Source organism: Symphalangus syndactylus, chromosome X, assembly GCF_028878055.3.
Source record: "Symphalangus syndactylus isolate Jambi chromosome X, NHGRI_mSymSyn1-v2.1_pri, whole genome shotgun sequence".
Lineage (NCBI taxonomy): Eukaryota > Metazoa > Chordata > Mammalia > Primates > Hylobatidae > Symphalangus > Symphalangus syndactylus.
The window spans coordinates 114,470,166-114,484,606 of record NC_072447.2 but is presented as its reverse complement, the minus strand read 5'-3'; the positions used below and the strand labels follow the sequence as shown (position 1 = coordinate 114,484,606).

The window sequence follows — 14,441 nt, the reverse complement described above, 5'->3', positions numbered from 1 at the left end:
AGGGTATTTGTCTGAGGCAGGGGATCCCTCAATGACACTTTGTTCACATCTGACTGGGGCCTGATTCCCACCCCAAAAGCGTGTGGAGTGATTCAGAGAATGCCTGTGGGCCCAGTGGCAGTCCTAGAAAAAGCTACTTGACACTCTTGGGCTTTGTAAAGTAGAAGCATTATCATCCTGTAAGTTGATTCCATTTCCCTTTAGGGTAGAAATTCTTGAACTAGGGTTCCTGGGTGGGCTTTTGAGGGTCAGAGAACCCTTTAAAATTGCTTGCAGTTTTTGGCGTAACTATGTATATTTGTAAATTCCTTTAGAGAACATCGACAGCTTTATTGTCAGTCCCAAAGGGATGTACACGAAGAACCACTACCCTAGCTAAGGTATAGACGGTGCTTTTTAAGTGGTGAGGAACTTCCAGAACTTATAAGAGAGAAACCAAATGTATCCGGACAAAAATGTTAGGAATAAGGCTGGGAATAGGGTTCAATGAAAACCCAGTCAACTGAAATGTTCCAAGAGTGGAGAATTTTTTTTTAATGGAGAAGAAACACCCAAACTCTTTTTGTCACCACCTTTATAATATATATTTTCCTGCATCAGTAAATACACCCTAATGAACACAGGTGATTCATTTCCAGATGGCAGAAGATCATGCCATATCACAGGTTTTTAAATTGTGAGTGTTGGTGCTGATAGTATATGCTTTAAGATGTCGGAGATTGACGCGGCATATGACCAACCTAAAAGTTGTTGGGATTTTTTTGGAATAAGTCCCTAAGCCAGGCTTACTGTTTCTGTTTGTGTTTCTTTGCTTCTTCTTCTTAAACTGGATTGCAAGAATGTGGTATGGGCAGTGGGGGGTGGGGGTGGGGGCGCTCTGGTATATGGGAACAATGTTTCTGATAAAGTTGCCACTCTGGAGAGCCTCTTCTTTTTTTTTTGGTTAACCTGCCAGCTAGGTAGCCTGTCAGATAGCCTTATAAACAGCTTTTTATTCCTCAGAAGTCTCCAAAAGTGGTCTAATATCATAGGAACTTATCTAAACTTCTGTGTAAAGATTGTTCTTCCCTGGGAAGAAGGTTGAGGCATGACCCAGACCCAGAGCATGGGGCAAAAGAACATAGAATAGAATATGGCTGCACCTACCCCAGCTGCCTAACAGGAAGCAAGTATTGAGAAAAAAGGAAAGTATAAGCTAGCAGTTATTTTGAGAGAAAAATAAAGTGTTAAAAGAACTGAACTTGGGCCGGGCGCGGTGGCTCACGCTTGTAATCCCAGCACTTTGGGAGGCCGAGGCGGGCGGATCACGAGGTCAGGAGATCGAGATCACGGTGAAACCCCATCTCTACTAAAAATACAAAAAAATTAGCCGGGTGTGGTGGTGGGCGCCTGTAGTCCCAGCTACTCGGAGAGGCTGAGGCAGGAGAATGGCGTGAACCCGGGAGGCGGAGCTTGCAGTGAGCCGAGATTGCGCCACTGCACTCCAGCCTGGGCGACAGAGTGAGACTCTGTCCCCCCCCAAAAACAAAGAACTGAGCTCAAAAGTTCCAGAGGTGAGAACATTGAAAGAAATAAACACCATTATCTTTAAGACTTAAAAAGCTCATTTTATGGTATGGAGGATAGAAATAAATTATTCCTTTTCTTTTCCTTCTTGCTCTTGCAGCTCACTTCTCCATGAGTTCATTTTTCTTCTTGTTAACTATAACCTTTAACAGCTCTTTCTGTGGGTAGTAGTTCTAAAATTCCTTAGTCCTTATATACAAAAAAAAGTATTTATTTTACAATCATTCTTGAATGATAATTTGGCTGGGTATGAAATTATAGGTGCATGTTCATCTCCCCTCAGCACTTTGAAGATATTACTAAATGGTTTGTTGGCTTCACGTTTGTTTGTTTATTTGTTTGTGGTTAAGAATTCTGCTATTTGTAGTTCTTTTGCGGGTTCTTCTGTTTTTTTTTTCTTCTACCTTTTAAAACTTTCTTCTTTTCATTGATGCACACAATCAGATGTGTAAATTTGATTATTCTCTTCAGCCTGCTCAGCACATGATTTTTTTCAGCCAAAGGAGTCAAATTTCTCTTCAATTTTTAGTCAGTTTTTTTTGAAAATTATCTCTTCAGCTTCTTATTTTTTCTCATTCTCAAAATTGTCTTTGGTGTATATTATTGCATCTCATTTAATTTATCTTTTATGTCTCCTAATGTCTCCTTTATTTTTCCCTCCTGATATTCTCCCTAAAATGATATATTACTTCAACTCTGTTCTCCAATTCATGAATTCTTTCCATGCATACTATTTAGGCCATCTGTTGGGTTTTGTTTGTTTCTTTGTTTATTTTCAATAACCTTGTTTCCCCTCAGGTTTTCAAGTTATTTAAAAAGACATCTACATGACGCTAATTTATAATCTGTCATTGTTTTGGGAAATCTTATTCTCTCTTTTACTTCTTTAAAGTATTTAAATGTTTATTTGAAATCCATTTCAAATAATTTTCAAATTTTTTTTGTTGGGTTTCTTGACAGCTTTTCTTAGTCCTGAATTTTCCTTGGTTTTCTACTTTTTCTTTCAAAGCTCATTATCCATGGGTGTTTCTGGTTTGTTTGTTTGTTTGTTTGCTTTTGCTTTTGTTTTTTCTTGCATGAGCCCTTCCTTGTGGGATGGTTGTTGCAGGCTTTATAGTTCACTTTGCTCTAAACCAGGTCATATATTCATGACTCGGTTTGGGCTGCCTCATGCCTGAATGGTCTATTTCTACCTCTGTTTTCTTGTGCACTGCTAGTCTCTGATAATGATCGTGGACTGAGACCTCATCTACATCTGCCTACCTTGGACAATCAGTGATTTTTAGGGAACACTGAGTGGGGAGAGCTATGTCAGCCCCTGTTTACATGCGAGTAGTGTGACCCTAGTCCCCAACTTCACATAGGAAGCCACTTGCAAGCTGTAGTTTCTCCTCAGCAATTTGGATCCAAACTACCCATATTCAGTCCCAGCTGCTGATGGACCATATGGCTTTGGCTCCCATTTATTGCTGTACTTTCCTCCTATATTTTATTCCACGAAGAGTTTTTTGTGTTTCTGAATGTGATTTTGCAGTTTTCACATTTTATTTATTTATTTTTCTAGTTCCACATTTCATCTGTCTTTGTTTTGAAAATAACAGGGAGATTTCTCATGTGTTCTCTTTGCCATGTTGAACCAGAGTGCAACCAGCTATTCTTTCTTTCTACTGAAGATAAAACAAGAGTAAATAGCTTTAAATCATAGCAGAGAGGAATGGAGCTTGACAAAGGAAGAACTTTGGAACACCATGGCTGTTAAATCCTAGAATAAATGACTAAGGAGAATTTTAGTCTCTTTACTTAATATTTCTAGAAATAAAAAGGTACCCACCCATCTGAGATAGAGTTGGCACAGTCTTGCTTTGAGACAGGGCAATGGATGTGATGACTCCTCTGTGTTCCTTCCACCCCAGTGATTATTAGGCATGAGAAAACTCATGCCTTCAGGGCCACAGAAATGTTTGGTCAAAGAAAAGGGCTCTGGTTTCCCATCTTAACCCAATGGAAGGCACTGTGATGAAAATGTCCTCATTTAAGAAGAAAATATTTAAAGCCAAGATGATGAATAAGCTCCGTATAAAAAGGAGAATACAAACAAGCAAACCATATACCCCAGATACTGGCTTTACATACTGTCCTATAGCAGTATTGACTTAGAGATACCTTTTGCCTAGGTAGTAACAGACTCAGTGGAAGTGTCCTACCTATCATGCTTAGAGCTTAGTTTCCATTGAAGGAGACAGAGGAGCCATCTCATTTCATTTGTTTATGTATTTCCCATGGTTCCTGCTTTCTAAACTCTTTACCCCTAAAATTTCCAAGGAGCCCACCTGTATTTGAAATTGTCTCCTACAGCTCCTGCTAAACCGTGGAAATCAGAGTATGCAGGCAGCTCTTCCAGAAATACCAGAGAGAAATCTATACTGATTCCCACAAAGAGCAAATAAAATTTTTTTCATCAGCACTTGTCCAAGTCTTGGCAGAGGTCAAGTCTTAGTCACATACCACAGTGCTCTACTGGGCCCAAAGAGGCTACATGGAGGCTGGAACATTCTTAATGGAAAAGTCAAGACTGCACAGGACTCATGAACGTCATTAAATTCATCCCGGTCTCTAAGCAAGACTCTGTGGAGTCCCTGATAATTAAGAGATTTTAGAGATTTGTAGGAATTAAATTCCCTATCTTCTCTTTTGGGGGAATGAAGTGGTAATGCTGGAAGGGAAAGTAAAACAACATGACTTATTTTCATAATATGTGTATATATATATTTCATAATATATATATTTTATTTTATATATATGCACAGAGAGAGAATTTTATCACAAAAAGAAGAATTTTATAGTGATCAGGAGTCTAAATCATGATATTATCTAAGAGGGCTTTTTAGAATGGTCATTCTATTGAGAATTTGCTATTCAGAATTAATAAATTTGGGTTTTCCTGGAGGTATTCCAGCATTCCTGGGTTATTAAAGAGCTCTTATAAAATTGCCAAAATAACTGATTTGATCTGGTTAGCAGAGACCTAATCCACAGTGTTTCCTTTTGGCTAGGTGTGAAAAAGTTTGGCACTATGAATGGTTTTAATAGGAATAGTGACAGTGTGGTTTTGCCAAGAGAGACACCCCAGTCTTAGATATTCAAGTTAGGTTAGGGAAAAGACCTTACCAGTGTTGCACTATAGTATGTGTTCCCATAAGGAGAATGTGGGAAGCCCTGTGTCATTTCTCTTTCAACAATAGTTTAGTTGTGAGTAAGCTAGCAAACACAGGCATTTCTGCCACAATACAATGTGCACATATCTGAAAATCCTCACATTCTACAAAATTGTACACTGAAAAATAACAGGGCTTAAGGAAAAAGTAGCATTAGAGAAAACCACTCAAAACTTATGCAACTTTGTAACCAGAATACTAACAAAGCAACTATACTAATGAAATACTAACACAGTTTAAAAAGGCATCTTACATTTCTAATAAAATATTACAGTAAATATAGACTTCTAGACTTCACCTTTTAAAATGGTAACATTAGCTTGAAGGAAGGGTGTTTAACGAAGGATTGAAGCTGCTGAGTTATAGAGACAACAGTAAATTGCACAAAGATCACGGAGAATCATGTAATAAGCGCTTATAAGACAGAGCATGTGGCCCAACTGAGGCAAGAGGAAGAATGTAGGGCAAATGGCTTCCTGATTTCAGTTGAGTTAGTGTACTTGGCTTTTAGCTGCTGTTGCTTGGTAGTGCAAAATATTAATTTGCTGGGTAATCATGTATGAACTAATGCAATTTCTATTTTATACCAACTTCATTCCCTTATTTAGCACTCACATATGAACCACTTGTGTTACACAAATCCACACTATAGCACAGACTGTGTAAGATGAGGTAGGTACATGGCATTTGACTGTAGACAAGTTTAGACTAAGAGTTGAAAATCACTTGTCTACTCTGAATCTGCTTTTTTTTGTCTTTAATCACTGACCTATCTGCCCTTGTGTTCCCCTTTTCTCCCATCCCATGTATTTATATTAAAAAGGAGTTTAGAGTCTAGGTCTATGACTATGTCTGTCTATATCTGTGACTTCCACTGTTACAGTAATCAAGTACACAGGCCTTTTGTGTTTCCTCCAGTTTTTTTCTAGGGAAGTTTCAAAAGAGAGATTTATTTATTTATTATTGTGGTAAAACATGCATAACATAAAATGTATCATTTTAGTGTATAATTCAGTGGCATTAAGAACATTTACAATATTGTACAAGTGGTAAGAACATTTACCACTAATCTAGTTTCTGAAATTTTTCACCACCCCAAAAGGAAACCTATTACACAGTCACTCTCCATTCCCCTTTTCCCCTAGCCCCTGGTAACCATGAATCAACTTCTCTATGGATTTGCCTATTCTGGACATTTCACATAAGTGGAATCATACAATTTGTGGCCTTTTGCATCTGGTTTCATTCACTTAGCATAGTGTTTTCAAGATTCACCCATGTTGTAGCATGTATCAGTACGACATTTCTTTTTAGGGCTGAATAATCTTCCATTATTATGCATAGACCACATTCGTTATCCATTCATCTGTTGGTAGTCATTTGGGTTGTTTCCACCTTTTGGCCATTGTGAATAACGCTGCTACAGACATTTATATACAAGTTTTTGTGTGGCATATGTTTTCAATTATTTTGTGTATACCTAGGAGTGGAAATTCTGGGTCTTATGGTAATTTTATTTTTAATTTATTGAGGAATCTCTCTTAAATTTTAAGGTTGCCCCATCTTCTTTTAGTTCATTTATTTGAGTACCTACTGCCAGCCATCCTCATGGTTGCTGCTGATTTGCTGCTGTTGCCACCATCCATATCTGATCTCCATTGCTCTCTTCTCTCTTCCATTCTCTTCTGAATTCTATATTCATTTGTCTCTTGGATTTTATCAAAATAGATCAATTCCTTTTTAACAGTAACAGCCAATTAGCATATTGTTTTCCCTAGTAAGGTGACTACAATAGCTGTAGTGTGCAAGATGATCAACCAGGAGCCACTCCTTTGCCTGCAAAAGATTGGTGTATATATTACACATAATAATTACATATATATATATATGTGGGTCCAGTGTTATCCAAAAGCCTAAGGATTCTGAAATGTTGGTGTCTGAATAGCAGATACTTTGCTTTATTATTATTATTACTATTTTAGGTTACTGAGGGGTTGCCAAAGGAGATGTTCACTTTTGATCACTAGACCCTCCATGTCCATACTGACTGTTCTCTTAGACCCCTTTAACCATCTTCTATGCCTTATTTCCACTATTTTTCTCATACCGTTGGTCCTCGGACACTTGACACAGTACAAGGGGTTAAAACCTTCTTCAAGAAAGTAGCATTCGCTGGGTGCGCTGGCTCACGCCTGTAATCCCAGCACTTTGGGAGGCCGAGGCAGGCGGATCATGAGGTCAGGAGATTGAGACCATCCTGGTCAACATGGTGAAACTCCAGCTGGGCTTGGTGGTGCGTGCCTGTAGTCCCAGCTACTCAGAAGGCTGAGGCAGGAGGATCGCTTGAGCCCAGGAGGTGGAGGTTGCAGTGAGACAAGATCATGCCTACCCTTCCCAGCCTCTAGTAACCACTAGTCTACTTTCTGTTTCTATGAGATCAACTTTTTTAGCTTCCACATATGAGTGAGAACACGCGGTGTTTATCTTACTCTTCCTGACTTATTTTGCTTAACTTAGTATTTTCAAGGCTCATTCATGTTGCTGTGAATGACAGGATTTCTTTATTTTTTATGGCTGAATAATACTCCATTGTGTATATATACCACATTTTCTTTATCCATTCTTCTGTTGATGGAAACTTACGTTGATTCCATATCTTGCTATTGTGTGTAGTGCTGCAATAAACATAGGGATACAACTATCCCTTTAATACACTGATTTCCCTTTTTTTTGGATATATACCCGGTAGTAGGATTGCTGGATCATATAGTAGTTTTATTTGTAGCTTTTTAAAGAAACCTCCATACTGTTTTCCATAGTAGCTGTACTGATTTACATTCCCACCAACAGCATATGAGTTCCCTTTTCTCCACATCCTCACTAGAATCTATTACATTTTGTCTTTTTGAACATAACCATTCTAACTGGGCTGAGATGATACCTCTTTGTGGCTTTGATTTGTATTTTTCTGATGATTAGTGATGTTGAGCATTTTTATATACTTGTTGTCTATTCATATGACAGAGCCTTGATATATTAGTACCCATTATGAATCTACCAGAGAGGTATATGGGATATAGCATTGTCTAAACTTATTCAGCCATAGGACCCATTTTTTGGAGGCACTTTGCAGAATTAGGGTTCTTTATTATATGCTTCAAGAAGTGTTGTATTTTGCCATTCAGTTTCTAGGAGTAATTTATGTTATAGCAATAAGCTATTGGTATATACAGTATCTTAGTTTGGAGAAGTTTGTTAGGGTAGTAGGCAATTTTAGCACAAGACCCTAAACTAGTACTACTCAAATTTTAATGTGCTTAAGGATCACCTTGGGAGATTTGATAAAATGCAGACTCCCAGACCCTACACCAAAAATCCTGAATCATTTAGGCTGCAATGGGTATCATGCATTTCACACAAGCATTCCAGTTAATTCTGATGCAGTTGGATTGAGGACTGCACTACAGTAATAGGGCCCAGGGGAGATTTTGAGAAAGGAGGTCAAGAGAACTGCCCACAGAAAGCCGTTCTGGGTAAGATCTTGCAGCAGTAGGATCTCCAGAGGGCTGTGGGCAACATGACAACATTGTTTCACTGATAATGGAGCACATAGACACTCTGGAAACACATTTTCCTTGTGTGACATTTCCCCAGGACCAACCCTGCAGTAACATGTGCACAATGTGCCATCTGGCCTGCCCCTCTGCTTTCCCAGAGCTCCCACCCAAAGGCTGCCTCTTCTGTCATCTTCCACATTCAGAGTCCTTGGCTGTCATGTCCAGAAAGCAAGACCCTCCGTGGGGAGCTTCCCCCTCTACCCCGCCCATTGTTCATGACTTGTTGTTGGCGAGAAATGAATGGCATTTCTCGGAATTAGCCCAGGAATTTCTGCTGATAAACAAATGAAACTCTCAAAGGGAAAAGCAATCAACATAGTTTGAAATAAAATCAGTGTTTCAGCTTAGTCTGTTTTTAACTTAGTTTGAAATAAGAGTCACATTTAGGGTATTTTAAGGAAAGGATTAGCAAAATGTCCTGTAGTGGGCTTTCATCTGAGTTGCCAGACTGACCCTTGAACCAGGGCCTGTTTTCTTCTTGAGTAAGCAGAAGAGGCAATTATTACCTTGATTTCCTGTGACCTGTGATTCTGAGACCTGTCCAGCCATCGGATCAGCTTTGCCCAAACCCACCCCCACTTCCCTGCCAAGTTGCCTGACACCTGAAATTGTCATTACAGCTTAATCTTTTAAATTTAGGCCTTGTCCTGATAAATTTGCCAATCTTTGAAGGTAGTAAATTAACTCTTATTAATCATTTTTAATTTCATCTGAACACAGGATTTAGAAAGCAGATTTTGATTGTAGAAAGAGGAGACAGGTGTTGTGGGGGGAAGATCCCGGGGCTACTAAGCTCAGCTGGGCACCTGAAGAGTTACAAAGGGAGAGGGGCCTGTTGAAGGAAGGGCCTAAGGAGTCAAGCTTTACCTACCCCAAAGTCCTGCAGAACACCAGTAGTATTTAGGATAAGTTCTTTATTTGTGGCAGAGGACACAGTGGTTTCTAGAATGAGTTGCCAGCTCTCAAGTTTTTCACTTTAGAGTTGTTAATTTAAAACCAATATGTTCTCAAAGCAACCAAATATGCTTGCTATCTGTTGCCTAGAGCCAAAGAGTTTCACGTCAGGGTTTTGGATGCAAAATGACTATAACCCAAAAGGTTTGCCAGATTATTTGCAGCCACTAAGATAAGCAATTGTCTTTATTAGAATGATTTTTGTCTGATTTTTGTGTTTAGAATTTTATACCATCAGCTATTCCCTAAAAGTGATTTTAGGAACTGGCAGACTTAGGGTGTCAGTTATTGAAATCTGTTCCAAAATCCACTTCCTCACAGGCCTCCATTTTTGGCCATCAAAGTAGTCTATTTTATAAATGTCTTGATGTGTTGTCTTTTGTCTTTGCCACATATACTCTAAGACACAGAGACTGGGAAGTGGTTCAGCAAATATATGTATGGCTACTTACAAAGTGTTTTCTATGGTTATACTCCCAGAATTGAAGATAGGCTAAGAAATATATGTACTGTATCTCTCAATAAAGGGCTAAATCAAAGCTGTCTGCAGGAGGGGGAGGAAGAGGGCTGCTTGGATTTTAGTTTAATTGCAAAGACAGAGAAATACATCAAACTTGGGAGTTGAGGTTATTTTTTGGAATGTGAAGATAATGTAAGTGTCCCCACAAGCTCTTTTTCTTTTCTTCAATACATTCATCCTGTTTTGATTTCTCCACATTCACAAGATTGTGCCCTCAGGGATCTAAGGCCCAATCAGAGTCCACACTCACTATCATACCTTTTATATAATATATTATTTTATTATTTTAATAGGAGAGAAATGGATATTGAGAAGGAGAGGACAAGGAAATGTGGCATGCTTTCTTCCTTTTCTTTCTTTGTTTCCCTTCTTTCCTTCCCTCATTCCCTCCTTTTTATTTTCATTCTCTTTTTTGTTTAATTTGTGATTATTTTCTTGTGCTAAAATATCCATAACATAAAATTTACCATTTTAACCATTTTTATGTGTACAGTTCAATAACATTAAGTGCATTCACACTGTTGCACAACCATCTCCACCATCCATCTCCAGAACATTTTAATCTCCCCAAACTGAATCTCTATACCCATTAAACACTAACTCCTCACTTTCTACTTCCTGTCTCTATGAATTTGACTACTCTCAGTACCTCATATGAATGGCAATATGCCATATTTATCCTTTTGTGATGGGCTTTTTTGCTTAGCATAATGTCTTTAAGGTTCATCCAGGATGCAGTGTGTCTCTTTTTCAAATGAGGAAGAGAGAGAAGAAATTTGAGAAGAGGCTGGTGGTGGAAATGAGGAAGTGAAGTCAGGAGACAACCAAGGAGTCTTAGAGGAATCTAGCAAATGTTCCTTTTCAGAGCACATTTTTTCTGGAAGACTCCAGAGACCACAGTGTCTTTGAAAATGACAGGCGTGACAAGCAGTAACTAGTATTACTGCCTGTGTGAAATGCTAGGTTTTGAAAGACGTGTTCCTTATTAACGTTCCCCAGGGAACTTCAGAGAGTGTCATCTATTAGGAGCTGATTACTGGCAAGTTTTGTCATCTGCTTTTGGAGAAATCCATAGGAATAGAACAGTACCCCTGTTTCTCTTTATCTGGAGAAGTACTTTTCCAAAAGGGCCTCTTCTGAGATTGCTTTCTGAGGGAAATTGTGTCTGGAGCCGTTCAACATAGCTTTATTAGAAAGATTATTAAAGGATTAGAGTATGAAACCTATGAGGTGATGTTGAAGGAAAACTGTAATTACTGAAACTGGTGAAAGAAAGACAGGGGCCTTCACCAAGTTTCAGAAACATAAATGGGTCTTAGAGGAGGCTGATCAGCTTTCTCCTTCCACCTCCAAAGGGGGAGAAAGAGTAAAAGTGAGCTTCAGTATAAAAAACTTAGGCACAAAAAAGTAGTTCCAGGCATAGATAAGGGGAGCTGAAGTCATTTTATAGTCAATATATTAATAGCTCAAGCTCAATGCTGAGTAAACACAAGACATACATAAATGCACAAACGCATGCAATATGATTTCATTAATATCAAGTTCAAAATAGGCAAAAGTAAACTATATTGATTATGGATGTGCATAAATGTGATAAAACTACAATGGAAAGTGAAGAAATGATTATCACAATAGCCAGCATGGTGGTGAGTTGACCTCCATTGCGGGGGGGTGCTTCTGGGGTGCTGGCAATGCACTTTTCTTGATCCATGTGGTAGTCACATGGGTGTTTGCTTTGAAAGCATCAGTACAACTCTACATTTATGTTTTACGTATGTAAGTTATATTTCCCAGTATAATATAAAGTGGGATTACATTTTCATTTGTTCTTGATGGTTCTGATTGGAGTCAAAAGTACCAGAAGACCTTGCAAGATTACAACCAGTCATAGGATTCTGTATGTGCATATGGCAGTTTGGGGGACTGTTATATTTGTCTACTTGTTTGCATTGTTTTGGTCTTCTTGATGTTTGGTTTTGTGTGTGTGTGTGTGTGTGTATGTGTGTGTTTTGGTTTTTGGGTTTTTTTGTCACAAAGAAGAGCAGTACCAAAACCTAGAGAAAGGTGTGCTCCTTGTCCTCTAAGTGGGCTCTTGGAATTAGTAAGTGGGCATTTGAGGCATTGATTTCTAAGCTGTAGAGTGCACAGTGTATTGGCATCTGGATGAAGCCATCTGGCTTCAGGATTTTATCACTGACCAGAGGGCCAGAGGGCATGTTTGGCTTCCAGGAAGTCAGGCTGGTCAGGACCCCGTTTGGGAAGGAAGGAGGGCTTTGGACCTGTGGAGTATGCCTGCCTTCCCTCAAAGTGAGGTATTTAAATCCTGGGTCCCCAGATTTCATCTGGGCATATCTCAATATGGGCAAAGCCTGAAACCATAGGATTTTGGTATGTGTTCCTCTAGATCCCAATGATAGCCTCATAACCAGGCATTAACCATGTGTCTCCAGCCTCAGGGAAAAGATGAGGGGAGTCTAAAGGAAACAAGTGACAGGTTTAATGACTGTCAGGCAAAAGGCATTAAATTAATGGCATCACCTCTGCCTTGCCTTTCTGTTTCCTTCTGATTAGATTTTCAGAGGTGCCTGTGTGAGTATGCCACACAATAATGCTGATGTTCTCAAAGCCGAATGAGCTCTTAACAGAAACATAAGGTAGTGCTGAGAATGCACTCAGAGACAAGGTAAAAATCTCTAGACTGCCTTGAAAAATTGAAGGAGATTTTTCTGGGGGAGGGCTAGAACTGATACCTCCTCCCTCCTAAATCATAAAAAGAGAGAGCAAGATTCACCATTATGTGTTGATTAGGCTGCCTTATTCCTGTTTGGTTCCTACCTTCTGCTAATTCGTGGTCTTGCTGGAGCCTCCTGCAGGAGCACAGTGTGCCCCTACTGCAGGGGGCCTCTCAGACCACTGGGATCAGGGAAATGAGCCATTGCTGTAGTGTTACTTCCAAACCAGGGAGGATCAGCACACACACACGCCCCTTCTGCCCCCACGAACTTCTCCAGGGCTTTAGAAATGTCTGGGAACTGTTTCGTTCGTCACAGTAATGGGAGGATGTCACTGGCATTTAGTGGGCAGCAACAAGAGACGCAAAATGTTCCACAATAAGTAGGAACACAACACATGGAAGAAGTGTCCCACACAAAATTCCAGTGGTGGCTCTCTTGAGAAATACTGGACAGCAGCCTTAGTCAGAGAAGCCTAGGGAAGGGAGTCTCTTCCTAACCAGAAGTTGGTGGTATGAGTCCACACATTCATTCATTCACTCTCTCACTCATATTAATTTCATGAACATTTACAGAGTATAAGCTTTGAGACATAGCCCGTGTATGGTGCTGAGGTTTCAGAGTTCCTGCCTCGAGGAGTTCACAATCTAGTGGAGGAGACACGCATAACAAGATTATTAAAATGTAATATGATGAGTACTGTGGTAGAGGTGTGGACAAGGGCTGTGCAGGCAGAGAGGGGAGAAGATAGGTACTCTCCAAGAGCCAGGAGTCAGGCACAGTCCCAGAGGGGAGTGGACATTTGAGCTGGGTTCTGACAGATGAATGGCACTTTGCCGGATGTAGAAGAGGGAGGTGGGGAGGGCACGTGCAGAGGCATGTGTGGGATCCGTGACTGCAGTTGAGTATGGTCTGTGTAGGAGGGAGGAGGCTGGAAAGGTCAGATTGATGGAGGCCCAGTCTCAAAGGACCTTGTACATCCTGTGGGTAGACATTATTTTGCAGAGCCAGCCCACTGCAAAAGTAGGGAGGAGGTGCATTTTGTCTTTAGTGTTCTTGGATATCTTTTTGCACCCCCTTTCCTCTCTTACAGTCCCTCATATCCTCACCTCTCTCCCAGCCACTTACATAGGCAGCTGATGAGACTTCTTCTAGCAGAAAGGTCAATGCTTAGCTTAACTATAAGAATTCACTAAGGATAGAATTCCGGATGTCAAAGGGAGAGTCTTTGGGCAGAGAACCTGGAAGAACTGAGCACTATGGAGATAGGGCAGAGGAGCTTTGTTCAGTTTACACACACTTGATGTAAGTGTAAGTGTATGTAAGCATGTGGGTGAGCATGTATGTTGGAGTGGGTGACATTGGTATGTATTTGTGTGTGTGTGTGTGTGTGTGTGAATGAGAGAGAGAGAGAGAGAGAGAGAGAAATGGGACAATGATAGTTCCTATCTCAAAGGACTGTTGTGAGGATTAACTGAATTAAGGTATCTAAAGGAGTTAGCACAGTGCCCTGCCCATAGTATACCCTCAATAAATGCAAGGTATTGTTGGTATTATTTTAGAATGCAGGGCCAGAGTTCAGTCTGGAGAAGGGGGAACATGCTTACTACCAAGATGGAGATGAAGATGTTACACTGAGACTTAGTGGCTACATCTGGCTAGTTTCAAATACGTGCCTAGGACACATTCTGTCACTGGGATAATATAATTTTTCAGCATGTTGGCTTATCAGAACGTACATGTTCCCAAGTGGAGCCATAGCATTATACTGTATATATTTGGGTACTTTCTCCATCTCTACTCATGGAACACATGGCAGGTAGAAAGCTGTTGTTTT

At 39.9% G+C, this 14,441-nt stretch overlaps 1 protein-coding gene across 9 annotated transcripts in view; it reads left to right on the top strand.

The window, feature by feature from the left end:
• CHRDL1 (chordin like 1) overlaps positions 1-14,441 on the top strand; it is a 122,245-nt gene that overhangs the window by 37,260 nt on the left and 70,544 nt on the right. The window lies entirely within an intron of this gene.